We start from the raw sequence: 16,414 nt of genomic DNA on the forward strand, positions 1-16,414 counted from the left end.
CACCAAGCAAACTCCTACTCTTTCTTCTAAGACCCAGAGCAAACGCCCCCTTTTCTGAGAAGGTAGCAAACCTTTTTTAAAGCGTGGTTGGTCATAACCACACTTTAAAATAGGTATTACCGTCATCATATTTCAGACAACCAACTGAGACTTAAAGGAGCTAAACAAATTGTACAGTCACCTACTTTGTAGATGGCTGAATGGAAATTCTACCTGACTTCAAAGCCCATTCATTTTCTGTTTCTCCATTTCATTCAAAATTTCTACTTCTCTGTGTTCATGACTCTTTTTGCACATATTATACATAGCTTTCATCATACCATACTACAATTATTTGCTTACATATATATGTTTCCTATTGGGATCCCCATATTCTAATGGCCAGGAATCCTAACCTTATGTCTGTATTGCCAGAATCCAGTAAACAGTGTGACTTATAGAAGACATTTAGTAAATTCTTACTGAATGAATGAATGAATAAATTAGTATAAAAATAAGCGAACTGCAGAATCAGAAAACAGTCTTATTCATTAAAATCTTCTAACTTTCCTACTTACTTGATAAATGGTTATCGCATACTAAAGACCACAGAAACACAGCAGCATTTACATTTGGCTCTCATTTGGTTTGACTCCTGGAATTACAGGCATGGATTAATCCACACAAAAGTTTAGAGCTTCCAGGAGCCTGATAGATTATCTAAGATAACATATTATATTATTGAAATAAGGTCCAGAAAGGGGAAACAATATTTTAGTCACAGAGCTAGTGAGACAGAAGGCCAGGACTCGAACTCAAGTACTTATTCTGCCACAGTTACTTTCTTGATACTTTGAAGAAAGGATTTCATAATAATTTGAGAATTTCGTCTACTTTGAATATAGAAAGAGGTTCAACCAGAATCCAGCACAGCTCAGACCAAATGGAAATATTTACGGCTATGTGGAAGAAGGTTACAAACCAGAAGGAATCCATTCTTACCTTAGGATCTTTTCATTGGCCGGCTCCCCCAGATTTCCTGTTTTTAATGTCCGTGTAGCATTCCATACCTGGCTGATAGCCCTCTTTACACGTTAAGTCAGCACAATTGGTGGTAGGTAGGAGAGGGCGAATAAGGTTTAGATTTAGAGAACAACTGAGCTAACGTTTATTGTTTATTAAGCGCCTAGCCTAGCACTTTACACATGTTAAATCACCTGCAGCTCCTCAACCCCCTATAACATCAGTACGATCATTGTATATATTTTACAGATAGAAAGAGGCAAGGATCAGCAAAGTTAAGTAACCTGCCTAAGCCTCACAACATATGGGTGGTGGGCTCTACAATCAATCCAGGTAGTGAGACTGAAGGACCTTCTCTCATAACCAGGACTCTCTCTTGAAATAGTTGCCCTTCTCTCTTCATCTCTAATAAACCTTGTTTCTACATGGCTGTCCTCAAAATGTAACATGCTGCTGCTGTACTAGAGTTTGTTGGCTAATGCAGTCATTCACAATGTGTCCTCTAGACCAGGCCTCTGAGAGCAGCCTGAGGGCTGCAAGGGAGGAAATTCACTGGAAGCAGATGAAATTTGGGAGCCATCTGAGCTCTACTCTCTCATCCCCGAGAAGATAGTTTTATTGTAGAAAAGATAAAGCTGGCTGTTATGCTCACATAAAATTAATTCCACAGTTGTTCTTTACCAACAAGTGCATTTGAAGTCTAAACATAACCATTGTGAATGAAAACAGCTGGTTTATTAGAGGAGTAGGATTCTGGATTTTCCCTGCTTCCTCCTTTATTTTTTTCTCCTATTTTCTGTTACCCTTGCAACAATATTGTTTATTAGATGCTTTTCCATAAAATTTGTTGTAAACATTAATAATACTAAAGAAATGTGTTTCTACTTTGTCCCCCCAAAATTCCAAGATGAGAAAATTACTAAAATAGGAGAATGATGGTTAATAGAGTTTTACTAGAGTCTTAAAATGCAAATAAAACATGTGCATGGGGGAAAGCAATGCCTTTTTAGTGCACTAAGCAATTTGCATTACAACTTCGAGCAACTCATCTTCTCCATGGTCTTGCTTATGAAAACTGAGTACATGTATAGCGATGGTAGGGACCTAGTTTTCATTATGAAAACTATAAAAAATAAATGTGAGAATATAAATGACCTATTTGTAACCAGACTTCAGGAGCCCTGAAATAAAAGCCAAAAAGCAAGATGCTGTACAATAATATTGCTTTTGAGCATTGATTTACATAAGTCTGGTGCTGGCAGGAGTTCCTAGCTATTATTGCAGCTTAACAAACATACAGCAAGGAGAGAATTTGACAGTTACTGTTCACTTAGAAGAAAGTTCGTTTCTTAATTTTACTATATGCAGCAGCTGGAAAACCTGTATTGTCATTTGTACATTCTTCTAATAAACAGCAATCAGGTGACTACTATGTGAAAGACATTGAACTGAGGGTTGGGATTAACACGGGGAGTTAGTTGAAAGAATTGTTTGGAGATATATTTGTGTGTGTGTGTTTTATGTTTAGCTTTCAACTGATCTTCAAAATGTTAAAAAAGACAGAGACACATGCTCTCAGCAGACCTCCTAAGCTCTGCTCACCATGGCTCTCTGCTATGGTTTTGTACTTCATTCACTCCATTAGTTCAATCTCTTTTTCTCAATAACATAGGGAGCACACCTTCCTTCTGATGCTTTGTCTTGATAATCTTCAAGTAGATATTGTCATTCTCTCCTTTATATGTCTTTTTACTCAATAGATGGCCATGATATATTCAATCGTTTATTATATTTATTTGCCAATATCTCAGCGTGTCACCATTGCATTACAAAATCCTTGAGAGCACTTTTGCACCCCCAGAACTCAACAAAATGTCAAACTCATGGTGGGTGCTCAATAGTACTTGATGTATACATGAATGAAATATTTATAATCCATGGCTGATGGTAATGCTGATTAAAGTAAGAACTAGCACAGTGAGAGTATGGGGAGGGGAATGAATTCTAAAGAAGTTGACATGAGAGAAATGCGTTTGAGCTTATCCCCAACAGTGATTACGGCAGGACAGAGAAATCATTCTTTAGGTAGAAAGAATTACAGTTTGTGGTTAAATTCAGTTACTGGTGAAATACAGTTACTGGTGAAAGATGACCATAACCTCATGATAAATTTTTACTGATAGGACGAAAAAGGGAGAAGAGGGGGCTGCTTTACTAACTTGCATATTGTTCTTCTCCTCTTTCCAGAACTGAATAATTCTGACTTATTTATATGTCTGATTCTTCAATCTTTCAATTGATCCTTCAACCTTCTTTTAATGAGTATTCACTGCTCCTTCTCACATCGTTGCATCTTTTTAAGAACCTCTTTTTAATTTTCCTGTCTTTATTCTCTCTTTTTGGTCTTACCAAGAAAATCTAAATTCTGCCTTTACCTTCATCTCCGTCTACATTAATAACCCACAAGTGGAACTCTCCACCTGCATCCTTCCCTCTCTTCTGTACTTGCTTATCTCCAGCTGTCTCCATTATCTTTTTCTCTGTGTCACTTTAACTGAAGAAATGAAAAATCATCATCATTTTATTCTTTGATTCTTCTTTCTCTTCTCTATCACTGTAAGTGATTATATCTCCTTCATTTCCGGCACTTATAATTTGTGTCACATTTGACCCTTAGCTCTCATTTTTATTACATTTAGGTTTTAATTCCATAATGTGTATAAATGAATTTAGAGGACAGTAAACAAATTCTCTTCTGAAATGTCATAGGTGAGTATATACTAAGCATCTTCTGTTTTATAAACATCATAGTAGATTGCACGTATTTTAATAGCTGATATTTATTCACTGCACATTTTGTTCCAGGCCCTCCATAAGTTATATGTGTGTATATGTATATATGCATATATATACATACACATGTTATAGGTATAAGTTATATATATATATATACATGTATAAATTATTTCCATACATATACACATATACACATAATACATATACATAATACATATAATACCATTATGTGTGTGTATATATATGTTTGTGTGTGTATATATATATATAAAACCAAGCTCAACCTTCATTATAAGGTCATTATTTTGGCAGCAAGAAAAGCCCAATTTGGAAGTAGCAGATAACTGTCACAAAAACCCATGCACATTCTTCCACAGTAGGAAATGATCTTCTTTCAAGTAAGTGAATATGAAATATACTTATTATAAATTATAGATCTGTGATTTTTATTGTTTATTTGTTTGATAGTCTGGTTTTGTTGTTATTTTCTACAGCAAAATCTCAAAAGTGCTTCAGGGTGTTACTACAAAATGGCATAAGTTATATTCCGAGTATTAGAATGGACATATTTATTTTAGGGAGCTATTTCCTAGGCAAAAAACAGTAATGCTTATTTCCAAATCTTTATGATATAGAAGAAGAGAGCCATTGACATGTGCAGTTGCTTGTCTTTTTTTTTTGTTTTTTGAGCAGAATAAGGTAGTGTGCAGATAATTGTGACCTTACTTGGATTAGCTACTAAGGGAAGGATTGGTAATTGTCATGGTTTTGGGCCAGTTCTGCACTAGAAGTAAGACTTACAGAATAAAAAAAAAATGGCACTTTGACCTGCTGCCAACAAAACTAAGTATTTCACATACCATAGTCAGGGCATAAAAAAACAGCAACAACAGACAGACAAAATAACACTTTGCACCCTGAGATAAACTAAAAATAACAGCATCAAACTGATTAATTCTGGTCCCCAAGATAATAAAACCTCAGAGATTTCTCATAAACCTGAACTACCTAAAAAACAATTTTATCTCTGAGTTTTGCTATGTTGATGCCTGAATGTATGGCATGACCTTTACGAATATGATAATCATGAGAGAAAGTTTCTGAATGGCTGCCATGAACAGGCTAATAGATACTCAGTAAGCTTATTTATTTTGCAGTGCTACCTTTAAATACTTACAGATTTTATTTGACCAATAAGCCATTCTAACCCCCTCATACCTGTTTCAGGCCAACTCTTTCATTCCTTTTCTGAATCTGCTTTGTTTTTTAGATTCTTTTGACAGATTCTGCAACCTGGATAAGGCAGCAGCCCACACCAATTGTTCTGCCTCTGAAATTTTAAATTCAAGTATCCTACTCTTTGACCACAAACTGATAAGACTTCCCCTTTCTCACTAACTTCTTCCAGGTCTCTGGATCATCACTTGTGTTTAGACATCTGGTCTCTACCGTTTTAGGATTAGTTCTCAGTGTACTTCTTAGTTTTGTTTTGTATCGTTTCCCCCTTAGGTGCTAGACAGGAAGGCTAGAGCAAACTAGAGCTTGGCATTTCCCTTCCCCCAGGTCAGTTAGACTCTGGTAAAATAGTTTCCCTTGGGGGCAAGGCTTGTCAGGAATAGAATACTCTGGGCATATTTGAAATGGCTATTCTGTCCCCTGACCCACCCACCCAGCCCCCTACCTTCACAGAAGCTCCAGGGAATTTCTGTTGGATCTTCACTGAGAACGTGGTAGGGCAACTGGAAGTAAAACTCACTAGAGTGTGGAGGTCCCTCTATGTCCAGGCCCCCTGGAGTTTTTAACTATGAAACTTGCCCACAGGGAACCTCCAGCAATTCACCCCTCACAGTTCAAGTTGTCTTAGCAGGTACTGTGGAGGTTTCCAATCCCCAAGTGCTGTTCTGGTAATCTGTATTTCTCTGTATTCACCTGTCTCTCCTTTCGGGGGGCAACCATTTGCCCTGTGACCTCACTTCTCTGATAGACCTACTAAGAGTGGCTGATTTTCAGTTTGTTAGGCTTCTTTTCAGTTGTATGGACCACAGGAATATCAACTTCCAAGCTCCAAACTCATCACATGCCCAGTGGAACCCAAAAGTCTGCTATCTAGTTTCTAGCAGTCGCCATGTTTGTTTCCTATTCAACTTCTCTTAGACTTCATGGGATTCCATTTCAATCACTCACCTGCATAATGAAACCCCAATTCTGGGCATATAGAATACTCTGGGCATATCTGAAATGGCTATTTTGTCCCCTGACCCACTTGCCATGCCCCCACCTTCACAGAAGCAATAATGAAACCTCAATCAATCCAGCTGCCTGGCTTCTCTTTCTCTGGACTAATGAGAATTTTTTGAAGACAAATACAAGTCCTTCAAGACATGATGTACCTGTCCCTCCCTCAGTATTTCCTTCCAGCATACCTGTCTCCCCAAATCACTTGACACCTTAAAGTAGAAATCTTTCTTAGCCCTTTCCACCAGGGGAACCTGTTGATTCTGCCTCCTTAATTTTTTCTTCCCTGTCCACTTAGGCTCGCCATTAATGAAGCTATATGAGGCACATCATCTTCTGCCTCCTTCTACTGATAGCCTTTTATCTGTTCTCATTGACTTCAGCCTTGATCTTTCCAATCTATGTTTCCACATTGTGGCTAGGCAGATGATTCTAACATGAACATTTAACTGTGGTGCTCCCTCCAAAATCTGCTTGTTCCTCCCTGTTATCAGGAAACAGTCTATACTCAATATGGCCTCAGCATGGTTTCCAAAGCCCCTCATGACTTGATCTTCCTCGCTCTCCAACAATGGCCCTTGTCATTTATCCCTTTATATTATTGAACCAAATTTTCACAATGTCCAGTTTCCAGAAGGGATGATGGTCTCTTAAGTATTGGTGAGTCTGTGTAAACTGAACTCTTTTCTATTTCAAACTGGATATCAATTATTCCTCTAAGAATGACCCTTTAAGACTTGGTTACTCCTTTGCCCTCCCTTAGAACCTTGCCCCCCCTTTATTATAGAATCCAAACTGTACAAAATTTTATTGCCTCGGGCTTCCCTGGTGAAGCAGTGGTGGAGAGTCCACCTGCCGATGCAGGGGACGTGGGTTCGTGCCCCGGTCTGGGAAGATACCACATGCCGCGGAGTGGCTGGGCCTGTGAGCCATGGCCGCTGAGCCTGCGCGTCCGGAGCCTGTGCTCCACAACGGGAGATGCTACAACAGTGAGAGGCCCGTGAACCGCAAAAAAAAAAAAAAAGAAAAAAATTATTGCCTCTTATTTTGTCTCTTTCTTATAAGAAATAGAGATTGTATCTCTTATTTATCACTGAATCCTCAGTATCCAGCATCGTGCCAGTCACATAAAATGCGTACGATGAATATTTATAATGAACTACAAGAGAATGCCATATGGGATTACATAAAACATGAAACCAAGCTCTATCTCTATATTCTTAACCTGCTTGCTGAACTTACACGTTTATGCTCTTAGTGTAAACTGTAAGCTATTAGACTCAGCAGAAGTTGCAAACAGCCAGCATGCAGGCTAAATGCTACCCACAAAATGTTCGTTTGCGCCCACATTCAGTGCTTGGGAGGAAATGGAGCCAATATTTAAACACAGAGAAATTAAAAATCTTATTTTCCAATTGATCTTAAAAGTCAGAAAACCTAGATACACATCCCGCCAAACAGGCTTTGTGGTCAGTCAGATGTGGACATTCATGGATATGTAGGGTTTTTTTTTAATAAACTCAGTGTTCTTCCACAAGTTTCTCAATGTCTCAAATCCTTAATGTACTTCTCTATAAAACAAATATAATGCCTAGAATTATTGTGATCCTTAAGTTAATTAGATAATACATGCAAATATATTATCTGGCACATGTAAGCATTCAGTCGATAACTTATCAATTTATTCTTATTTAATATGACTGAAATCAGCTATGGGCTTCTTTAGTCCAGCTTGAATACACGTGTTACTCCCACTAACTGGTGAGCTGGTTCACATGGTCATAACTTTAATGAGTTTGATATTGTAACAGGGGACTTGTAAGCCAGTGGGTGGTTCACTCCTTCCACTGCTAAGAGCTACTGCTTTTCCCTCTATGTATTAGTCACCAGGTCCATCCAATAAAACTCAGAATTCTCACATCCCTTATCTCCCATTGGTTTACCTGTTGAACCAGAAAAAGCTTCAGCTCTTCTGCCTACATCTGCACCCACACTCCACTTCTCCTCAAAGTAAAAGGAAATTCCAAACTCAATTTTCAGAGTCCAGGGCATTAACTGGCTGAACTTCATTATTGGGTGTGATCAAGCACCCATTCAAAGTTCCTGCATACTTCCTGTCTTACTAGGGTTAATCGATCCCAGCAAACTATGACCGTATTGCACATTGTCATATCTCTTTCCTGATTCTCTCTTCCTCCCTAAGCAGATGGACAGATGTACAAATTGATTAAGAGCCTGACCCTAAGGGCAGGTGGAGATTTTTCCAGCTCTCCTGCTTTCTTTTCCTTTTTTTTTTTTTTTTTTTTCCTTAAACAACTAAGTAGCCTTGCTTGCCTTAAGCTACTGGCCTGATGTGGGATCATATCCCATGCCAGTTCACCCCTAAGCATGAAAGACAAACATACCCTTCCTTACTATTCATCTCTTTCTATGACCAGAGGTCCTTCCTCCCATTTCAGTGGTCTTGATGTGTAGGAAGGTGGAGTAGACAGAAGCTTACCGATACATACCTAAAATATAGGTATAGCTTCCAGAGGCATTCAGAAAAAAACTATGGCACTGAGAAACTAGGTTGCTATATTTAGCAAACTTGGACAGAATTGGTAGTCAGAGGAACAAGGAAAAAAGAAGCAGGTTCCCTTACAGACTCTGGACCAAGGGCAGCTGTCCTTGTTGCAGAGGTAAATTAGATGTCCACGGAGAAAACAGACATCTCATACAGAAGCACTGGTCACAGACTTGTCAAACACTGATTCTTGGAAGAGTTTTATTACCCCAGATGGTCATTCCCCTGTCTATCCTGTTTCCAGTCCACTGATGCAGGCTAGGCCTTCAGGCTATATACAGCAGCAAACTACTAGGTATGTGAGAATTATGGCCCATGGGTCGTTTCTGCTGGACAAGGGGAGGTTCCACAGACTGATTGCTCGTTGTGGGTATTTTTGTTTTCTTGCTTGTTTTCCTTTCAGGATTTCTCTCACTCCATCCCCCTTCCATCTTGTTTCTCAACTGGAATTGATGGAGACAGGAATTGTCTAGGGCAAGTAGGACCCAAGATTAACAGAAATCACACAATTTTTTATGCTACTATTGAAGTATAAAGGCTAGGGGGAATTAAACAGAAACATAAACTAATAAGCGGCAAGGATCTGGGTGGTGGGAACGTGCAGCAAATAACATATTCATTATGGAATCTCTTTGAAGGTAAAGACTTGTAGAAATACTATAGGGCTTAAAGGGGCTTCCGAACTATTTGAGAGAAGCGTGTGTCATTGCAATGGAAGATTGTGCAACACTGTAGCCTTTGAAAATCTGCATGTATTCAGTGACATCTAGGTAAAGCAAAACCAAAAATAACTATCTTTTTCCTCCTGCTTTCTTTTTTTTTGACTTTGCTAGATAACTAAAAATTTAGATAAAAAACAGGAAGGAAACATTACCTTTGCTTAGGAACGTCTATTGCTGCAGGAGCTACGTACCTCACTAAATTTGGGGGTTATGAGGCTGGTGTTGCTCTACGCTTATTGTTGAATTACTAAACTTTGGAACGATGGACACATGAGAAACTAGGGGTTTTCGTTGTTCAATATTAGAGTGTGCAGCGATATGCCTGTTTTAGGGGAAAATGACCCTTGATGAGCAGCTACTGAAGACAGAGCCCAGGCTGGCCAGAAATAAAAGGGCTTCTAGAGAAAATAAGGGGAGTAATCAAAGAGAAAATTTGAAGCTTAAATACCTCAGGGGTGAGGGGTGAGGTGAATTTTATATCTATATTACTTTTTTTGATAATTTATTACAGGAGGCCAAGGATAGTTCATATTAGAGAGCATTGTAATATTGAGGCTGTTCCGGCACACTAGTCTAGAGGATATGGCAAGACGTAATTTAAGAAGTAGATTTAGAAGGAGGGGATGTGAAGTTTTAGCTTAATTTCTAATGTGGCTTTGAAGTTAATTATTGTCTTGACTCATTAAAGGGATTTCTGAGATCTTTGGTGAAACTCTCTATCACACTATCAAGGAAAGGTGGGGGACAATGACTAGGCCTTACAGGTAGTCACGTGGATATGGGGACAGGTTTTCCTGGAAACTCCAACAGTATCCACATCTGGGGAAAATAGCACTATCTCTAAGTGACGCATCAGTCACCGCCACACTGAGCTGGGTTAACAGACTAAGCACATGGGGGGAAGAGAGGCAGTAGGGTTTTGCCCACACTCTGTGTGCTGCCTCTTTGCTCTTTCACTCCTTCATCTTCTCCAGGAAGGGAGAAGTTGCTAACCAAGAGTCCAGCATGTTGACTTGGAGTCACTGGGTCAATATAGTTTAAAAGGTCATGCATCAGTCTATGGCTGACTTTAGCTCTGTTCCATTTCCTGTACTCATTATGTACCTAAGTTGATAAGCAGGTCCAAGGCCCCTCCTCCCTCATTATACAAGTCTAAGTGTGCTGGTCATTGCTCTGGGATCCTAAACCAAACAGGTCAAAGAAGACCAGACCCAGTCCTTTTTTTCTTTAAGAGAAGTTAAGAGGTTCCACTTAGATCTTAGATCCTAAGTCACATATGTCCACGCAGCTTCACCAGAGTTTTACAGGAAGGTATTGGGAACTAGCTTAATAGGTTATCATGTGGGACTTTTTTTTTTTTTTTTTTCCATTTAGCTGCTTTTCCATGTATGCCCAGCTCCTTTCAGGGATATTTTTCAGGGAGGTCAACAGGCAGGGCAATATTACTACATCTTAGTCAAATACTATCAATACCCCTAATATACTACAGACTGCATGTGCTCTTCATACATTTATTTTCTACAGCCTAAATTCTGTGCTTTATCTAATGTCAAAAATCTTTTCCCAACTAACTAAAGTAAAGCTTAATGGACAAAAGGACTGCTTGTAAATATGCATGTAAATAGTTCTGTTAATAACCCACTGTTTTACATTTGGTACATCTTTGTCTGCTCATACAGGTAGCTCCCTCACTTTTCCACTTGTTTGTTCAGTTTGGATTAAAATTTGACTTTGAAAACAGAAAACAGCCTCAACAGAAAAAAATGACAATTATGTGACTACAAGGTATAGCCAATTCATTTTAATAAACTATATTTTAATTTACTTATTACTGATTAAAATTGATTCAGCAGGAGAGAGAAGAAATCAGGCTTTATAATTAAGCAGCCTGGGTTTGAATCCCAAGTGTCCATTTACTGCTGTGTGTCCTTGGACAAGTTGTTTACACTACTTTGAGATTCACTTTCCTCATCAGTAGAAAAACATGAAAAAACAAAACAAAAAAAATCCTACCTCATGGGTTTAATGTGAGAATTATTATTGTGTGTAACGTTACAATGTATGCTCAATAAATGTCGTATTTTTTTAGGTATAACCCTCCACCCACGTTTTGTTGTTGTTGTTCTTGTGCATAATATACCTCTAGCTCTCTGCCTTGGTTCCCAGGAGCAGGTCTGCTCTAGTTTGAGAAGCATGAATCTGGGTGATGAGAGCCACTTCTTGAAGATGCATTCTCTCTTCTAGGCCCTTGTTTCTCATGGACAGAAACATTGATACACTCTACATTTGCTTTGAGAATTAGGCAGAAAGATACTTTCCCAAGTTGCCTAACCCTAGGGAAATGGATTCCCAGTTTGCTTTTGGTTTAACTAATCCCTTCTTTCTCTGGGCTGTTCAATTTTTGTTTCTCTTTTGAAAAATCTTCCAAATTGGTCCATGCCTTCCAGCTATTCCTGCTGTCCAGGACACAATGATGGATTCCAATACAGCAGCAACAGCTGGAGAGTTTCATATTTTCCTTTGGGAGATCCTATTGGTTGGTGAAGCTGAAAATGAAGACATTTGTAGGCATTTCCCTAAAATGCCTCTCTACCATCCTTATGGCTAGTTTGCCCACACTGCTCTAGCAGAGGTCCGTTAACACAGTGATTGCAAAACATCTGGGGGGGATATTTAGCTGTAAGGGGTTGCAGGAGTAGTTTTTATGGTTATTAATGAAACCAGCCCACCATTTGGCACAACATCGTATGCCTGCCGAGTGCCATATAAGGTAATGCCTGATTGCCTAAGCCATGCTTCATCCCCAGGATTCACTGTCAATTAAAATAGTAAATAAGCAGCACAAGCTACAGAGATTAGAGGGAAGGATAAGTGTCCTTCCTTGTCAAATAAAAATGAGGCGCTGACTGGGAACCAGAGAGGGGAACTAAAGAGGTATATATTTTATTCTTCCGTGGTGTCATTTTCATTGTTATTTTATGCACTTGACAATAGATAAAAAGAAAGGCTAAGTCACAATGCGGTAATAGTAACAAACTGAAGTGTTCCTATCGTCACAAGCCAGAGACAGGCAGTTTCTTTTCAGTACTTCTAAAATCGCATCTCAAGATCCCCTCACTGCTCCTGTAGGAAGCTTTGGGTGCATTCACTTCGCTGTGAGGGAGAAGAGTACATCAGCTTCATCTTATGGGAGAAACCAAGAAAGGCTGAATGAATTTTATAAATAAATCATACATACATACCCACATACTAAGGATAGTCCATCTCAGGCTGAGAACAACAGAAATCAATTTTGTCAGTCTAATGATAACAACAACAATAATGACTATCCTCTATTAAGTGTTTATCGTGTGCCATTCACCGTGCTAAGAAATACTGATAACACGTATCATCTGATTTAATTTCTTAAAATGGTTCTCTGAAGTAGGTGCTATTATTTCCATGGGGATTAGAGAATTTAGATAATTTGCCTATGGTCACAAAACTCAGTGAACATAAGTCAGTTCAAAACAACATGTTTCATGTCATTTATTCGTTTAATTACTCTGATGTGGCAGAGTTTGATAAGTGAATGTGTCATAGTTTATAAAGAAAACAATCAAAAGAATGACCTCAAAGTGTTAACACTTTTTGAATGTCTGCTTTGTAACATCCTGAGTTAATTACAAGGCTCAGGAGACCATGAATGTGTAGGAAACTGAACTAACACATATAGTTTTGTGTTGCTTTGTATTTCATTATTTATTTTTATGCTTCTCCCTCCCATACATATACACACACTTAACACTGAGTTGCTAAACCAAGGACCTAATTATATTCATCTCCATATGTCTACATTTTTCTTCCTTATTACAAGATCAAATAAGATGATTTTTTTAAAAAATTATAGAAGAGAAAGAAGGGGAGATATGAGGGATAACATATTTCTTTGTGAACATATACAGTGCTAACAGAATTTTAGATCCATCTATCAATTCACATTTATGTTGTCATTTTGAAGAAGGTAGTTACAGCGGTAAGAGAACAAAAGTTCTGCAGTTATGTAATTGTAGTTCACTTAGTACTTCGTAGAACTGGGATAGGAATCTGCTTTTGACAACTGTATAATCCATCCTTTTTCTACAAGATAATGTTGAGCATGTAAGTTTTTTACCACTATTAGTCTTACGTAATTATGGTTAACTTAGATCCAACTCTGCTGAGGAATTAGCAGATAAATCTCAGGACGGGGTGACTGGTGACTGTTCATTGGGAAAGAAAATAGAAGAAGAGAAACAATGTTCAGGTATATTAGGTGCTCAGACTGTTGAGTTTGAGGCATCTGTAGGATATGCAAAAGGAGATTTTCCATAGGAGCTGAAAATATGAATTCAAAATTCAGGAGGTAAATGTATGCCAGAGATGGAGGTTTGGAGAATGTTCTGTAAAGGTGGTAGCTAAAGTAATGGTAGTCAAAGAGGTCCCTGAAGGAGAATATATAAACTGAGGAGAGTGCTAAAGTTTAGCTTTATGGAATTGAGTGGAAAAACGAGTCCAGAAAGAAGATTTTGATAACGGCCATCTAGAGAAGAGAAGAACCAATACATAAATATACAAGAAGGTAAGAAAAGAAAGAGTTTCAAAAAGGAGAAACTGTAATACATTAAATTGAGGTAAGATATGTCCATAGGATGTATCAACTAGGAGTTCTGATCTATCAACCATTTGGAAATTTTGAAGTTTTAGGGTTATTTCAGAATAGCTAAGGGACGTTTGAGTTGAGAGAATGTTTAAGTACATCAATAAAGGAAACTCCAGGGTGTACTTCTAAGCAATATGAATGGAGTATAATTGATATCATAAAAGAAGTGTCATTCCCTACCCTCTTACTCTGACTTGTTTTGCTTTCATGTATTTATTATCACCTACAATATAACTTGTGTTATTTGTCATCTTCCTGCTTATGGCAGAATACAAGCTCATAAAAGGAGGCATTTTATTTCATTACTACTGTGTCCTCAATGTCTAGAACAGGAATTTGCCAAATACATTCCACCTCTTGTATGCGTAAATAAAGTTTTACTGGAACACAATTCCTGTTCGTATTATCTGTAGCTACTTTGGCTGAGTTGAGTCAATGTGACAAACTCTCAAACTAAAAATATTTACTATCCAACCCTTAATGGAAAAAAGTTTGCTAACCCCATTCTAGGACAATATTTGCACATAGTAGATGCCCAGTAAATGTAACTGCTAATCAAATAAACTAATTAATAAATTAAAGGCATTTTTTCATATTTAATGCTGCTGGCCAAATTAACCTTTCTGAGCTTTGTTTCCCCATTTGTAGGAATGGGGTGATAATAATATATATCTTAAAGGACAGAAGTAAGCATTAAATGAGATATATATAATTGGCAAATGGTCAAATCAAAACAACAAAAATGCTCATTCCTTTCCCTCTTTCTCCTTGAAAAGCTGTCTATGAAGATGATTTCACTGCCTTCTGACTGGCTTCTCCAGGACTGCCTCCTATCACTCTGGTCGGAAGTATCAACAATGTGAGGCCAATGAAATGAAATAATATTGATTCAGCCACAAAAGATGTCCTGGAAGTTATGAGGCCTAATCTTCACAGTCATGATGAATAAGATAGCGACAGGAAAATCACAAGCCCCCAACTTCCAAATCATCCCAGGCCTTTAATGTCACTGTCATTATTAACATTATTTTCACTGTAGCAAAAGGGGCAGTAGATAAGAAACAGAAACATTTGAGCCTGATAAAAACACTTGGAATAATTTCCAAGGCACTGTCCTTCACCTTTCTAATGGTTCCAGAAGAGTTCTTCATTATTCATGTCTTTCCCTGCAGAATAGTGCATTTTTCAAGGCAGTTGTCAAGACCATTCAGCTTCTGAATTTTTTTTTTTTCTGTATTTTTTGCTAGTTATTTTTTTTTCTTATGGTTGAGTATCCAATGTCGAAGTTTTATTTTTTAAGACACTTAGCTTTTTAAAAAGTACTAGTACTAAAGATATTCTAAGTTTTTGTTCTTCAAGACACAAACACTCAACCAAGGGTGATATTTTCGATTTTATTTTGAAAAGGGACTTGAACATTAAAATTGAAGCCTTTGGAATTGGCAGGTGCTAAGTAGGAGAAAGGAGAAAAGACAGATTATTTCCATTTTCAAAAGGATTTTAACAGTTTAGAAAAAAAAATAGAACAGAGTATAAGAACAGACAAAAGTTAGAAAAAATAATGCTATTAAAAATATACATGTCTAACTCTTTATCTCTCAGGTCCCAAATACCCCCATATTCTCTGCTGAAACCTCAAATCACATCATTAATTCCATAATTCCTATCTTTCCTGGATATCAAGATCTTCATTAATTCATTAAGCAAATATATAGTGAGTTTCTGAACTTTATGACACAGTATGTGAAGCACAGAGAATGGAATGCCCAGGCCTGACTTCAGGCTACTGTCTATCAGGGAACACTGACTCATAAACATATTACATGCAAGTTACTAATGCCCCAAAACGGGAACACTAATTTTTCTTACAAAGAAAGAAGAATAAATGCAAACAACATGTGTAAAAACATCGTGGGATGAACATCATGGAAGATTTCATTCATTCATTTGCTTGACATATATTTATCTACCATGCGTTAGACAATGCAAGAGGAGCAAGGAAGACCATAATGTCACCTTGAACAAAGTGCATCATGATACAGATTTCTTAGGAATACATAATAGCTAGGAATGTTTCTAATGTTTGGCTTTCGCCCAGTTAATAATAAATACATTTTAATAAAATTTAAATGAGATGTTAAAAAAGAATGGTTTGCCCACAACGTTGAAAGATGATATATTTTACTTACTTTTGTCTCATCTAAAGTTCGAAATCTTTGAAATTTGTGATTTTAAAAATCCGATGTAATTGTGATCATTCTCCTGTTTCGTTTCTAAATGGCAAAATAAGATTGGTACCAGGGTGCTATTTGTTAACACTTTTCTCCAAATAAAACATTTAGGGTGCAGATAGTGTTTGTTCACAGTAAATAAGAGCAAATTATATATAAAATCACTATTTTTTAAAAAAAA

At 37.6% G+C, this 16,414-nt stretch overlaps 1 long non-coding RNA gene across 1 annotated transcript in view; it reads right to left on the reverse strand.

Annotated features, from left to right (window-relative positions):
- LOC132597763 (uncharacterized) overlaps positions 1 to 16,414 on the reverse strand; it is a 2,174,902-nt gene that overhangs the window by 1,502,854 nt on the left and 655,634 nt on the right. The window lies entirely within an intron of this gene.

Source organism: Globicephala melas, chromosome 8 (assembly GCF_963455315.2).
Source record: "Globicephala melas chromosome 8, mGloMel1.2, whole genome shotgun sequence".
In the NCBI taxonomy this organism is placed as follows: domain Eukaryota; kingdom Metazoa; phylum Chordata; class Mammalia; order Artiodactyla; family Delphinidae; genus Globicephala; species Globicephala melas.